Consider the following 15,585-nt stretch of genomic DNA (forward strand, 5'->3'; position numbering starts at 1 on the left):
AGTACCCGCTAGTAAGATCCAAAGTGGAGAAGAAGTTAGCAGATTTTAATGCAGCTAAAGATTCTTCAATTCTAGGTAACGGGTACGCATCTTTGTGTGTGATACGGTTGACCTTTCTGTAGTCTACACACATTCTCATTGTGTTGTCCTTCTTTTTCACTAGAACTAGTGGAGCGGCCCAGGGGCTACAGCTGTCCCTGATTACCCCAGCCTCCTTCATGTCCCGCAACATCCCCTTTGCATGCTGATAGTCTGTAGGGGGTACAGGTCGGTATCTTTCCTTTATGGGTGGATGGTCTCCTGTGGGGATGTGATGTTCTACCCCCTTTACTCACCCGAAGTCTAGCGGGTGTTTACTAAAGACTCTTTCGTACTCCTGAACCACCTGTTTTTGGTGTGAGGGAGTGGAGTCAGTACCCAAATTCAGTTGCTGACACCAGTCCTCCATTTGTTTCTTAGAGCCGTTACCTTCCTCTGGTTGAGATGGAGGCAAGGGTTCCACGGACCTTACAGAATTTTGGTTTATGGTGAACAATTTGGCTAGCGTGGCATACCGGGGCAGGTATACTTCTCTCTCCCCGATATTTATGATGCGGACAGGTACCCTCCCATGGCATACATTGACCACCCCCGTGCTGTCAAAATGGTGGGCCTACTGTCTGAGTAAACGGGTTCCACCATTGCTTGGTAGTCTCTACCTCTTAGACCAATAGCTGCCCGGCACCAGATCATCATCTCGCTTTTCGGGGGCATGGCAATAGGGAATGGGTCACACATTCTCACGCTACCAATCTCACAACCAGATAGTTCCACTTGTTGCCGTTTCATCAGTGCCCGGATCTCTTTTTGGAGAACGCGCTGCTGGCTGGAACTGGCGTTCTTGGCAACCTGCTGTAAAATGAGAATTATCTCTGCAAGACAATTTTCAATCACGTTAGTACCCAAGGTTATTTTAGAGTGACTCTCACGACGGTCAATGTCCACAATAATCAGTCCTTGTGCCTCCAGTTCAACTTTACCGATTTTAATGGTCACCTCTTTGAATCCCACCTGTGGCACGGGCTGACCATTGCTGGCGATGATACTCAGGTCGTCATCTGGGTAGCGGGTTATGTCCGAGTCATTCCAGTACCGCTTAAAGAGCACATAAGGGTTGGTAGTTACCTGTGACCCGGTGTCTAGTAGGGCACTCATTGGAATGCCATCCAGTACCACAGGCAAGACTGGACGCCCCCCTACATATTTATCACGCCAGTTTGAGGGGCCTGATGATCTTATGCCTGGGGGTTGGCCCTCTGCCCCAGGTTGTGCCCGTTTAAATGACAGTACCTTACCATATGTCCGGGTTGATTGCAGCGGCGGCAGATGGGCTGTCCGTCCTCGTTGTATCTGTCGCTGGATCTTTCCTGGAGGAGAGACCTGTAAAGACTGCACAGTTCTGGTTAGCGCGGTTACGCTTTTAGTCAGCTCTTGGACCTGATAGTGCAGGTCTGTAGCCGGGTTGTTGTCCAAAGCCTGCGGACCAGCTCCTACAGACTCTGTAGGCAAGGGCGCCGCCTCCTGATGATAGGTAATAGCAGGACGCCGGTGGGTTACAGCGCTACCCGGTGCCGGTTCTCGGAGCACCCGGATGGCCCTGTCTTTGAACTTTGCAAAGTCTAAACCAGGGTTCTGCAAGGCCATTGCACGTAACTGGGTTCGGTGGGCGTTGGACAGCAGACCCTCAATTAATTGCTCAGTTAACAGTTCATCTGCCTGTTTAATGACTCCCAGGGCCTCTTGCAAACTCAAAGCATAGTCTCTTATACTGTCTTGGGCCCGCTGCTTGCACCCATAAAATCTCATTTTGATCTCGGCTAAGATGCAGGTGTCAAAAGTGTATGCGACTGCCCTGAGTATTGGGGCAGCCAGGCCGCTCCGGGGATGTAAGGCATTGTAAATGGCATCACCGCTGCTGCAGCGGCGCTAGTGGTAGAAGGTCCCTCCGCGTCCGTCATCTTCCTCCCCCCTAGTTAAGTGTGGCCTACCTTCCGTCGATCCTCTTCCGTAGGCCGCAGCTCCGCTGGTGCTGCTCCGGGCGAGGACCTTGCGTCGCGTCCTGGTGACGTCAGCATCGCTCTCTCTCCTTAGAGGACCTTGCGCGGCGTCGGTGCGTAGGGCGGGACTTCAGGTCTCGCGCGGTTTGGACGTCCACGCCCCTCTTCTTCCCGCGCGGCGTCCTGAAGATGTCGTCCGATGGCGGGAAAACGACTGCTGATGGCGGGAAAACAGCTGCGGATGGCGGGAAACTTCACCATGGCAGGTATGACAGTCTTTTGAAGGTGCGCAGTACCTGGTGGTTGCGGGCACTTAATCCTGCCGACTGCGCCAAAGTTGACGCGCCTCCTGGGCCGTGTGTGCACGTGTGTGGGTTACCCGGAGCCGGGTCTCTGGGGGTTGTAGTCTCCGTGGCGGCGACCCGGTCCCGTGGCTTAGGGTGGTCAAACCAGTGGCCGTCTTTATAGGGTTTTTGTGGTTTAATGTCCGACTACGCCACCCGTGGATTGCGGTCAGGGTGTACCGCCGCTGCGAGGCAGACCGCTGAGGCTGGTGTGGTGTGCGCAGCAAAGGATGGGATAACTCCCCACAGGAAGAGTATAGACTCAGGGCAGGGAATGTGGATGATGGGAGTGATAGTGCACGGGCGCAGCAGGAACGACTCAGAGTCTTTGCAGTGCAGTTCAGGGTCTTTACTGGTGATAATAAGGCAGACCCTCCCGGGAGTACTGTCTAGCATAAGGGGCCTGGTCAGTCTGTGAGCAAACAGGAGTTCCCCTGACCAGGTGGAGTTGTAGGCCTCCCCGTCTGACTGCACTCTTCCTGGCTACCTTGCTGTAAGCGAGTGGAAGTAGCCCACGTCCCTGAGTGTACCGTGTGGTGCTCACCCGTATGGCTGGTGACTTGGGGCCTTCTGATAGCCCCCGCTCCTCGATGGCGGTGCTGGTCCCTTGCTCGTGACTGAGCCTCCGGGCCTCTATGGCCAGAGGACCTGAAATCCCCTGCCGGCGGGTTTCTGCTGCTGGGTATATATAAGTCCCCACAGCCTCGGACTCCTGTGTCCGGTTCTTAGCGTCTTCTACCAGGACGAACTCCGCTTAGCTCAAGTCCCTGGTCTTCAGCTCCTGGCTCCTACAGAGCTCCTAGCTGTTACTTTCCCTGTGTCTGGAACTAACTCCAGGCTCTGACTCACTAACCCCGCCCCAGATCCAGTTTATATAGGGCAGGTTCCTCCCCTATCTGGTCTGGGACAGGAGGTGTTGCATGTTTAAGGGCTCCTGGCCAGGAAACCTCCCACTTACTCTCAGACGTAATATTTCTATTACTGTGGTAACCAGACCCTGGGGTGCCACATAACCACCCAGCTGGGTGCTGTACACTGTATACACCCAGCTGTGTGCTGTACACTGTAACCACCCAGCTGTGTGCTGTACACTGTAACCACCCTGCTGTGTGCTGTACACTGTAACCACCCAGCTGTGTGCTGTACACTGTAATCACCCTGCTGTGTACTGTACACTGTAACCACCAAGCTCTGTGCTGTACACTGTAACCACCCAGCTGTGTGCTCTACACTGTAACCACCAAGCTGTGTGCTGTACACTGTAACCACCGAGCTGTGTGCTCTACACTGTAACCACCCTGCTGTGTGCTGTACACTGTAACCACCAAGCTGTGTGCTGTACACTGTAACCACCAAGCTGTGTGCTGTACACTGTAACCACCAAGCTGTGTGCTGTACACTGTAACCACCCAGCTGTGTGCTGTACACTGTAACCACCCAGCTGTGTACTGTACACTGTAACCACCAAGCTGTGTGCTGTACACTGTAACCACCAAGCTGTGTGCTGTACACTGTAACCACCCAGCTGTGTACTGTACACTGTAACCACCCAGCTGTGTGCTCTACACTGTAACCACCCAGCTGTGTGCTGTAAACTGTAACCACCCTGCTGTGTGCTGTACACTGTAACCACCAAGCTGTGTGCTGTACACTGTAACCACCCAGCTGTGTACTGTACACTGTAACCACCCAGCTGGGTGCTGTACACTGTAACCACCAAGCTGTGTGCTGTACACTGTAACCACCCAGCTGTGTACTGTACACTGTAACCACCAAGCTCTGTGCTGTACACTGTAACCACCCAGCTGTGTGCTGTACAGTGTAACCACCAAGCTGTGTACTGTACACTGTAACCACCCAGCTGTGTGCTGTACACTGTAACCACCCAGCTGGGTGCTGTACACTGTAACCACCCAGCTGTGTGCTGTACACTGTAACCACCAAGCTGTGTACTGTACACTGTAACCACCCAGCTGTGTACTGTACACTGTAACCACCCAGCTGTGTGCTGTACACTGTAACCACCCAGCTGTGTACTGTACACTGTAACCACCCAGCTGGGTGCTGTACACTGTAACCACCAAGCGTGTGTGCTGTACACTGTAACCACCAAGCTGTGTGCTGTACACTGTAACCACCCAGCTCTGTGCTGTACACTGTAACCACCAAGCTGTGTGCTGTACACTGTAACCACCCAGCTGTGTACTGTACACTGTAACCACCCAGCTGTGTGCTGTACACTGTAACCACCAAGCTGTGTGCTGTACACTGTAACCACCCAGCTGTGTGCTGTACACTGTAACCACCCAGCTGTGTACTGTACACTGTAACCACCAAGCTGTGTGCTGTACACTGTAACCACCCAGCTGTGTATTGTAAACTGTAACCACCAAGCTGTGTGCTGTACACTGTAACCACCCAGCTGTGTGCTGCACACTGTAACCACCCAGCTGTGTACTGTACACTGTAACGACCAAGCTGTGTGCTGTACACTGTAACCACCCAGCTGTGTATTGTAAACTGTAACCACCAAGCTGTGTGCTGTACACTGTAACCACCCAGCTGTGTGCTGTACACTGTAACCACCCAGCTGTGTACTGTACACTGTAACCACCCAGCTGTGTGCTCTACACTGTAACCACCAAGCTGTGTGCTGTACACTGTAACCACCCTGCTGTGTGCTGTACACTGTAACCACCCAGCTGTGTGCTGTACACTGTAACCACCAAGCTGTGTACTGTACACTGTAACCACCAAGCTGTGTGCTGTACACTGTAACCACCCAGCTGTGTGCTGTACACTGTAACCACCCAGCTGTGTGCTGTACACTGTAACCACCAAGCTGTGTGCTGTACACTGTAACCACCCAGCTGTGTGCTGTACACTGTAACCACCCAGCTGTGTGCTGTACACTGTAACCACCCAGCTGTGTGCTGTACACTTTAACCACCCAGCTGTGTGCTGTACACTGTAACCACCAAGCTGTGTACTGTACACTGTAACCACCCAGCTGTGTACTGTACACTGTAACCACCCAGCTGGGTGCTGTACACTGTAACCACCCAGCTGTGTACTGTACACTGTAACCACCCAGCTGAGTGCTGTACACTGTAACCACCAAGCTGTGTGCTGTACACTGTAACCACCCAGCTGTGTGCTGTACACTGTAACCACCCAGCTGTGTACTGTACACTGTAACCACCAAGCTGTGTGCTGTACACTGTAACCACCCAGCTGTGTATTGTACACTGTAACCACCAAGCTGTGTGCTGTACACTGTAACCACCCAGCTGTGTGCTGTACACTGTAACCACCCAGCTGTGTACTGTACACTGTAACCACCCAGCTGGGTGCTGTACACTGTAACCACCAAGCTGTGTACTGTACACTGTAACCACCAAGCTGTGTGCTGTACACTGTAACCACCAAGCTGTGTGCTGTACACTGTAACCACCCAGCTGTGTACTGTACACTGTAACCACCAAGCTGTGTGCTGTACACTGTAACCACCCAGCTGTGTGCTGTACACTGTAACCACCAAGCTGTGTGCTGTACGCTGTAACCACCCAGCTGTGTGCTGTACACTGTAACCACCAAGCTGTGTACTGTACACTGTAACCACCAAGCTGTGTGCTGTACACTGTAACCACCAAGCTGTGTGCTGTACACTGTAACCACCCAGCTGTGTGCTGTACACTGTAACCACCAAGCTGTGTGCTGTACACTGTACCTGTAAAGCCTGTAATCATTAAGCCAGTGCCATACACTGTAACTATTAAAAGCGTTGTCCACTAATAGGACAATCCCTTCTTAAATTAAATGTTTGGCCCCGATAAAATAAAAACACCTATACTCTCCTCCCATGCTGGCTCCATTCCAGCTGTGTCTGCACTCGCGGTCCCGGGGCTGTGATACGGTGGAATGACACGTGACGCCTGCGCCCAATCAGTGCTGGCATCAGCTGCAGTCCTTCCTTCCTCTTCATGTTCCGTTTGTCCGAAGGCGGAGACAGTGATGCCAGCACTGATTGGGCGCAGGCATCACGTGTCATTGCACCGCATCACAGCCCCGGGACCACGAGTGCTGATACTGCTGGAACGGAGCCGGCACGGGAGGTGAGGGTAAGCTTTTTTATTTTATCGGATATTTAGTTTAAGAAGGGGTTGTCCTAGTAGTGGACAACCCCTTTAAGCTTTGTGTCCCATCCAGAGTAGAGTTGATTTCAAACTGAACTGAGTTGGCATGTGTTGCTGCGCCATCCTCATGCTGGGTGCTGTAGTTGGTGCTCGCTCTCTTGTATTCATTAAGTAATACAACTGCAGACAATATGAGGGACCTGGGATTATCAGAAGCTAGACCCCCAAGGATTAACTTGATCATGGGACTGGCTTCATTTGTAAAATGTGTCGTCAAGGGCTACAGTATACATTCTTACATTACAACAGCGATCAAAAGTAACAAAGGACAAAGTAACAAAGCTAACCTGTGTCCATGTAATAGAAAGTTCTTGTAATAGCAATCTTTATAATTATATCCTGCACAGTTGAGCATAAATAAATTATTTCAATGTTTTTACTATACTTAATTTGCTGATGATGATATACTAGCCTTGTAATAGGCTAAAGATGCACAATTGCTAATATTCGTTACATGTGCATTTTCTCCATTTATCACAGATTAATTGACTAATTTATTATATGATCTCGATGAGTGTTATGCTTGATTGTTAAAAAGGAACACTACAGTACTGTTCAATCCAAAATCAGGTTCTCAAAGCACGAGATGATTGTATTGTATTAAATAACGTTTAGAGAAACATCACCCTCTAGTGGTAAAATTTGTATAATACACTGCCTAGAAAAATAAATCACTAATTTAAAGATATATTTATCATAGTGACTAGAATAGTATACTTTGGGGTGCGGAGGGGAAACAGAACTCTGTAAGTTCCTTCTTGACATTTTTCCTTTTGCAGTAATTTGTCTAGCCGATCTTACAAGACAAATGTAGAAGATGATGGTGGGGTGGGAATTGCACAGTTAGCACACATACATGCAGAACATTGGGTTGGATAGCTGTTGTCTGAATTTGAAGGTGTACGGTCTCCCTAAATGGCTCATTGATAAGGACTGAGGCCATGGGTTCCGACCCCCTCACGGATGGAAGTTTCTGTGTTTTTTTTTTTCTTGCCGATTGACATACATGTACATCATTGTGATCCAATGGGCACAGGAGAATAAAGAAAAAAAATCAAATGCTAATAATATCCATTATGATACTATGTGAGGATGGAATGGATAATGTGTCATATTTCCTGTTTCGAATGTTTTTCACTTTTTTTGTCCTGATTTCCAGATGAAGCCAAGCTAAATAAAAGCCAACAAAAAGACAAACAAAAAAAAAAAAGTTCCTGTGGTTAGAGAATAAAGGAGAGGCTTTCATCCCGGAGGCCAGTTACACGTCCCAATGAGCACCATTCTGACGGTCCTCCCTTCTCCAAATAAAGATAATTACAAGAACATGGATGATATCATCGTTCTATCTGTTCTGTGTGCCAAGCTGTAAACACATCTGCTGGTACATACCAAGGGAACCGCTCCGAGAAAAACAAGTTTGTTTTGGAAAGTGGGTTCAACAAAAGGAAATTTTTCCAGCTTTTTACATAACAATGAATTACTATTTTTATTTTAGAATTAACATGTAATGTATTTTTATTTCTAAACACTGATTAATATCAATCACCTAACCGTGCAGTCTTCTTTTACAAACATTTGTGAAAGGATGTGTAATTGTAAAAAGTTCACTGTGTAATGTGTAGACGTCCCAATACTTGTCCTTAGGGCCCGCTCACATGGCGTTATAACATGGACAAGTGCTATGCGATGTTTTATTGGATAGCACTCGGACCAGTGTCATTCTATGGGGCAGCTTATGCTGCGCGACCCCCCCATACAAGCCTATGAGTGCATGTGAAACATCGGGCTGCACTCTGAGGTCATACGAGTGCATTGTGATTACTGCGGACACAGGCGATGGAGAAGATGGAGAAATTACTTTCTTTGTCTTCTGATCATCTGTGCTCTGTTTCTCTCATGCCAGAGAATCGGATCATATTCTGATGACGTTTGGTTCAAAACTTGCATAATTGGCCCTGATTCGCTCTCATGAGAGAATCGACGGCCGTGTAACCCCGGCCATATAGCGTATCTCTACTGAGTTATCTGTATACCTGCACTCGCAGCTCAGGAGTAAGTCGCTGCCTGACACCTCTGAGGTTCTTATTTCCAGTGAAAAAAAGAGGTTTGGAAATTCAGCAGCTACCCATTCAAGGTCTCCCTGTTATCTGTGGAGCACATTAATTGTTTTCCCAGATGAAATTGAAATTGTCAGGTTCTTTTGACAATAATTTGATGTGTCATATCTAGCTCTGAACCACAAAATACTTTGCATGTCTCCAACTTTGCAAGTGACGTCACAGCGCTGGTCTCCGTTTTTCCATTCACGCTGGGTATGCTTTTTACAACGCACATAACAGTGCAATCTTTTGCCGCCTCATTACTTCTGATCAGAGCCAGCGATTGAGCGCACTGTCACTCATATTGGATAGTGACAAGAATCTACTGAGCATACGTCAGAATTGACAACTGATGCATGCTCAGTAGAGCAGGGACTAGTTCAGCCCCTGAAACGGACATCACTGATGATGCTTCATTTCAGGGATGACAACTTGTTTGAATATCCCAGCTTGCAATGGGATTCTCAAACAAAGCATCATCAAAGAGGAAGTAGTAAAAAAAATTAAAGCAGTTAGAGAGTGTAGTGAGGGAACAATCGGGACTTTTTAAATGAAAGTATATTAAAAAAAGAGATTAAATTCTAACATTAAATAGAAAAGCATTTAGGTTTAAATTAAATGTTAGTTTTGGACCACCCATTTAAATCGTTTGTGGTGATAAGAATACCGTAGTCTGTTGCTCTATTCTTGCAGTCAATGGGACCAATAAGGGATTGTTGGTATTTGAAAATCTGTTATACAGATTATTGCTCAAATTAGAATAATGTTTTATATACATCATATCCACAGGTATAAGATACACCCACGTCAAAGTCACCCATACCTATAACCAAAAGTGAATCAGAATGGGTCTCCCTATAAACATAAAGGGCAACATACAGTATGGTCCCTCTATCTCTATATACAGTACCTCTGTAATGAATATATACTGTACATACATAATATAAGTATATACTGTATGTATGCATCTCTCACTTTATATATTTTTACTCGCCATCATAGCGCCACCATATTCCACAGCGCTCTACAGGTACTGTCATCACTGTCTCCATTGGGGCTCAGAATTAGTATGTCTTTGGAATGTGGTAGGAAACCCACACAAACACAGGGAGAACATACAAACTCCTTGCAGATATCCTTGCTGGGATGTAAACCCAGGACCCCATAATTTGTATATTTGCGATATTCTTATGTTTGTGTGTATATTTATATGTTTGACTATGTGTGTTTGTGTATAGAGAAAGAAAGAAATACAACCATATCTAAATTATTCCATACATTTCTAATTGTGGTTCAGTCATATTAAAAAGTTATATAAAGGTTTTTTTTTCTCCCTCTCTATAAGTGTCATTAGTCCAGCTGCCATGGCCGGCGTCAGCACCCGGACAAGTGCTGGGGCCCTGAGCAGGCAGGGGGGCCCCACTCATCGTTGGGCACCCAGCCGCGCTATGGGACCCGTGAGCGGAGGAGAGCGGTGTCAGCGCCCGCTCCCCCCGCTTGCTCAGGGCCCCGGCGCAATACTTACCTCTCCCCGTGCCTCCGCAGCAGTACCGGTATCTTCCGCGGCTGCTGCACTGTGATGTCTCAGGTGAGAGGGCTCAGTGACGTCTTTACAGCGTGCTATCTCGTGAGCCATCACAGCGCAGAGCGGGAAGACGCCGGCGACGCTGAGGAGTCCGGACCTGAGCAGCGGCAGCAGGTGAGAAGTGAGGTGAGTATTTGATTTTTTTTTTTTTTTTATTGTATGGGGGCATGGGGCATTATAAAGGGGGGGGGGTGGTGTGACATCCTGCATGGGGCATTATAAGGGGGGGGGGTGGTGTGACATCCTGCATGGGGCATTATAAGGGAGGGGAAAGACCCCAAAGCATAATAATGAACAACTCATTAGCATAATTTCATGCAAAAAACAATTTCCTGGCTTAATTTGAGAAAACTACTGAATTAGAATTTCAGCAGAATCAGTCATCCCTATTAAATTGGTTGTCCATTACTCAAATAATAGCCTTTTCAAGTGCTATATTACTCCATATTAAATAAAAAACAGCCTGTATTCCCCGCCAGTGCCAGTGCCAATCTATTGCTATGTCACATGAGCCCTGCTGCAATCAGTGGCCGATTCACTCTCACTTTGTTTGGATGAAATTGACGTCTTGAAGAAGGAAAAGCTGCTTGCTGGTCTCTGACATCCTCTGAATGTTTGTTGCATCCGAAAGAAGTAAGAGTGAAGTGGCCAATGATTGGCTGCAACGCTCATGCGACATAGCAATGGAATGGCACTGGAGGTGAGAAGGGGGTATACGAAAGAATCACTGAGGGAATACCTCTACCATGCCAAGCCTGTGACAAGGGGAGAGGTTAAGGGGGTTGTCCTGTCCAGTCACCATCAGTAGGGTCCGACATTTCCGTAGCTCATCCTCCTGAGGGGGGGGGGGCGCTCGCTGGTCAGTGAATAAATAAAATTATATCAAGCCTACAACCTGCAGTAACCACTGATCCACCGCTGCATGACCAGCTCTGCCCTCACCTACTGCATCCTCACCCATCCCTTGTAGACTGTGAGCCCTCATGGGCAGGGACCTCACTCCTCCTGTACCAGTCGCTGTCACATTGTGCTCAAGATTATTGTAACTGTTCTTGTAAGTATATCCCTTTTTCACATGTAAAGTGCCATGGAATAAATGGCACTATAATAATAATATCACTCACATCTTCTTTGAATGCACCACAGGACTCAAACTTACATCCAGCTGGGATCTCAGTGTTCTAAGGCTGCAGCTCAAACCACTAAACTACAGGTCTCAATGATAACTATAGAATAATTTGGTTATCTTGACGCTACATTGCAGGCAATGACTGCACAAACAATTCATACAAGTCCATAGAAAGATATTGTGCATAACAATGTATTTTTATGGTGCCTGTATACTGAGCTGAAGAAAATTATTCTTTTGGTCCTATAAAAGTAGTTAATTTATGAGCAATTACAAAATCTTATATTTTTTCTGTGAGTCACTGGTCTTGAACCCACAACCTTAAATCATTAGTAACACAGGTATGTAACCTGCTGAGCCACAAGCTGTAGAGATATCTCTATTTGTATCTCAAAATCTGACTATAGGCTGAATGTACTGATAGAAATACACTGCTATGTACAATATATGTATTTTTATTCTACAGGGAGAATGAGATTTTTTCAGCCTATAAAATTGCTAAAAAATAATAATGAAAAACTTTTGATAATGAAAAAAATATTGTCATTTTTAATGCATTTTGTAAAAAATAATGAACATCACAAATGAGCAAATAACACAGACATATTTGGTGTCCCTGTTATCGTAACGACCCGCACAACACAGCTATCAGATTATTTATTGGGTTTGGTAAATGACATAAAAAATGGTGTAATTGCTATTTTTTCTCTATTAAACCCATAAAAAATGTAATAAAACTGTAATGCTGAGGCCGTGTTCACACATAGTGTAAATTCTGCATTCTTTCTGCTGCTTTTTTCTGCAGGTGTTCGCACCACACAACACAATATCAATCTTCTCTGATTATTGGTGTTTTCTTGTGTTTCTTTTATGCATTTCCCACTTATTTGATGCGATTTTAGGGCAGATATGAAGCAGAGTTTTTAACGGTCTTTAATAGTACAGAAAAGCTTTGATTTTACACTTAAAAATGCAGTGGCGTTTTTTTTCTTCATGTGTTTTTTTTCAGAAGAAGCCTATAGAGAAACAATGCACTAAAATCGCAGAGTTCAGCAGCGTCTACAGACCACAGGGGGCAGAGATTTCATGGAATCAGATCCACTTTTCTTCAAGATTTAGACCGTGTTTTCTCCTGTTTTTTTTTTGCACAAAAATTCTGCTGTATTTAATTGTCAAAGCAAAGTGGATGTGATTTCATGAGAACTGCGCCCGCTATTAGAATTCAACAAACAGTATCTTACATTATTTAGAAGTTAGTATTTCTCTATATGCTTGTCTCTCCAGCTGTTTTTACAGGTGTTCTTCCTTTCCCTTTTCTTTCCTTGCATTTCCCGTTCCTTTTTTCCGCTCCTACCTCTTAAATGTTTTATATATGTTATCTTTTATGTGTATCGTAACCCCTTTCCCTTGCCTATCTTGTACATATCAATCTTTTTCATTTTCCTTCTATCCCTTTAAATTTTTTATTTTTCCTTTTTTCACATTTTCCTTAATACACTGTGTTCCAAATTATTATGCAAATAATATTTTCTCAGATTTTCCCAAATTAACTATATGAATTGCAGTCATTGTAATTTTCCAGTCAAATAACTATTAGAGTACAATTGAAAGGTTTTTGTAAAAACTGCCTATGATAACAGTATATTTTTAAAAAATAAAAAACTCAAACTGCACTCAAAATGCATGTTCCAAATCATTATACACAGCAGAGTTTTCAACCTTTTCATTTTAATAAAGAACAAAAAAATTGTCATTTTTGAAATTATAAGCAGGTTATTACAATCTGAAATCAAACAGTTTTCAACTCAAAACTTTATTCTAGGTGATGTTACATTTGCACATAGGACCGCTTGTTCGAAAGGAGCTTCTGAACTCTCTCGTCCATTGAATTTGTCAGGTTTTGGATGGTTTCTGCTTTAATTGTTTTGCATGAGGACAGAATACCCTCCCAGAGCTGTTGCTTAGATGTGAACTGCCTCCCGCCATCATAGACACTCCTTTTGATGATGCTCCAGAGGTTCTCAATGGGGTTGAGGTCAGGGGAGCATGGGTGCCACACCATAAGTTTGTTCCCTTTTATGCCCATAGCAGCCAGAGATGCAGATGTGTTATGTGCAGCATGAGACGGGGCATTATCATGCATGAAATGATCTCAATGGTCCAGATGGATGGAGTGGAGGATGGCTGGTTGATGGATACCCCATGCAAACACAGCTACGGCGCTAACAAGGAGGAGGTGGAGTAATGTTTTGGGCTGGAATCATGGGGAGAGAGATTGTCGGCCCTTTTAGGATCCCTGAAGGGGTAAAGATGAACTCCATAATGTATGTTGAGTTTCTCAAACAGCACTTCCTTCCATGGTTCAAGAAGAAGAACCCTGCATTCCGCAGCAAGATCATTTTCATGCATGATAATGCCCCGTCTCATGCTGCACATAACACATCTGCATCTCTGGCTGCTATGGGCATAAAAGGGGACAAACTTATGGTGTGGCACCCATGCTCCCCTGACCTCAACCCCATTGAGAACCTCTGGAGCATCATCAAAAGGAGTGGCTATGATGGCGGGAGGCAGTTCACATCTAAGCAACAGCTCTGGGAGGGTATTCTGTCCTCATGCAAAACAATTAAAGCAGAAACCATCCAAAACCTGACAAATTCAATGGACGAGAGAGTTCAGAAGCTCCTTTCGAACAAGCGGTCTCTCTGGGAGAGGAAGTGGTGATGTCCAACTCACTTAATGAGTTCAAGAGAGGCCTGGACGCCTTTCTTGAGAACAATAAAATTACATCTTATGCTTAGTTAATTAATCCAGGGATTTAATCGGACTGCCAGATTGGTGTCGGGAAGTGAATTTTTCCTCAATGATGTAAATTGGCCTATACCGCATGGATCAACGCTGCGGAATAGCTGCAGTGCACAAGAAATAGGCTGAACTGGATGGAAGCTTGTCTTTTTTCGGCCTTATAAACTACGTAACGATGTAAACTATGTAACATCACCTAGAATAAAGTTTTGAGTTGAAAACTGTTTGATTTCAGTTTGTAATAACCTGCTAATGCTTATCATTTCAAAAATGACAATTTTTTTGTTCTCTATTAAAATGAAAAGGTTGAAAACTTTGCTGTGCATAATGATTTGGAACATGCATTTTGAGTGCAGTTTGAGTTTTTTATTTTTTAAAAATATACTGTTATCATAGGCAGTTTGTACAAAAACCTTTCAATTGTACTCTAATAGTTATTTGACTGGAAAATTACAATGACTGCAATTCATATAGTTAATTTGGGAAAATCTGAGAAAATATTATTTGCATAATAATTTGGAACACAGTGTAAACCATATTTTTCATTCCTCCTTCCCATCCTTAACTCTTTCCATCCATTATTTTGCCTATATCTTTTATCCCTTTAAATTTCGCTTTTTTGCTTTTATTTTGTTCTTGTTTGAGTCTATATTACTGTGTATTTATAATATGTCTCCCCCCTTTTTCTACACTACTGTGTATTTATAATATGTCTCCCCTCTTTTTCTTCACCCCATTTATGTAAAAAATCCTTAATAAAAACTACTTTAACAAAAAAGGCGCCCGCTGTGTGTCCAAGGACGCGGCTGAACTGTGCAGTGTTGGTGCAGAGTTCTGGCGGCTCCGACTTTGAATGAGGGAACAAAAAAATAATCCTCAGGTCCCAGTAAGAGATGAGCAGGACGCACAGATGACGTCACGCTGGCCTGGAAGATGAGAGATTAGCGGCCTCCTCTCCAGCCGCCTGGTAGCACTGATCTGGATGCTGGACTGGAGTCCCGTGAATCTATCCGCTCATCTCTAGTCCCAATTGTCCTGGATACAGCAGATAGTCCCAGATTTGGGTCTACAACCTGCAGTCTCGGGCGTCTGTTGAATTTCCTTCACTGTCAGCGCCCCTCTGACAACTCCTCCTGCCGGGGGAGAAAGAAATGGTAAATGGGCGTGGATTGGGGAGTGACCAAGCCGCATGATTTGTCCCTCTTTCTGTTCTTCAAAAGTTGGGAGGTATGCGCCCAGGCAGCACTGCGACTCACTGCCTGCTGATTACTGCAGACACTTGGACCGCTGCTTCACAAGCCATAGCAGAGGGAGATGCCTGCTGACCATGGGAGTGTGCCTTCCCAGCAATGCAGAGCAGGATTGCAATGCATCATGGGAAAGTGACATAA

This window comes from Phyllobates terribilis, unplaced genomic scaffold (genome assembly GCF_046119375.1).
Source record: "Phyllobates terribilis strain yellow unplaced genomic scaffold, ASM4611937v1 Scaffold_3__8_contigs__length_932513732, whole genome shotgun sequence".
In the NCBI taxonomy this organism is placed as follows: Eukaryota; Metazoa; Chordata; class Amphibia; order Anura; family Dendrobatidae; genus Phyllobates; species Phyllobates terribilis.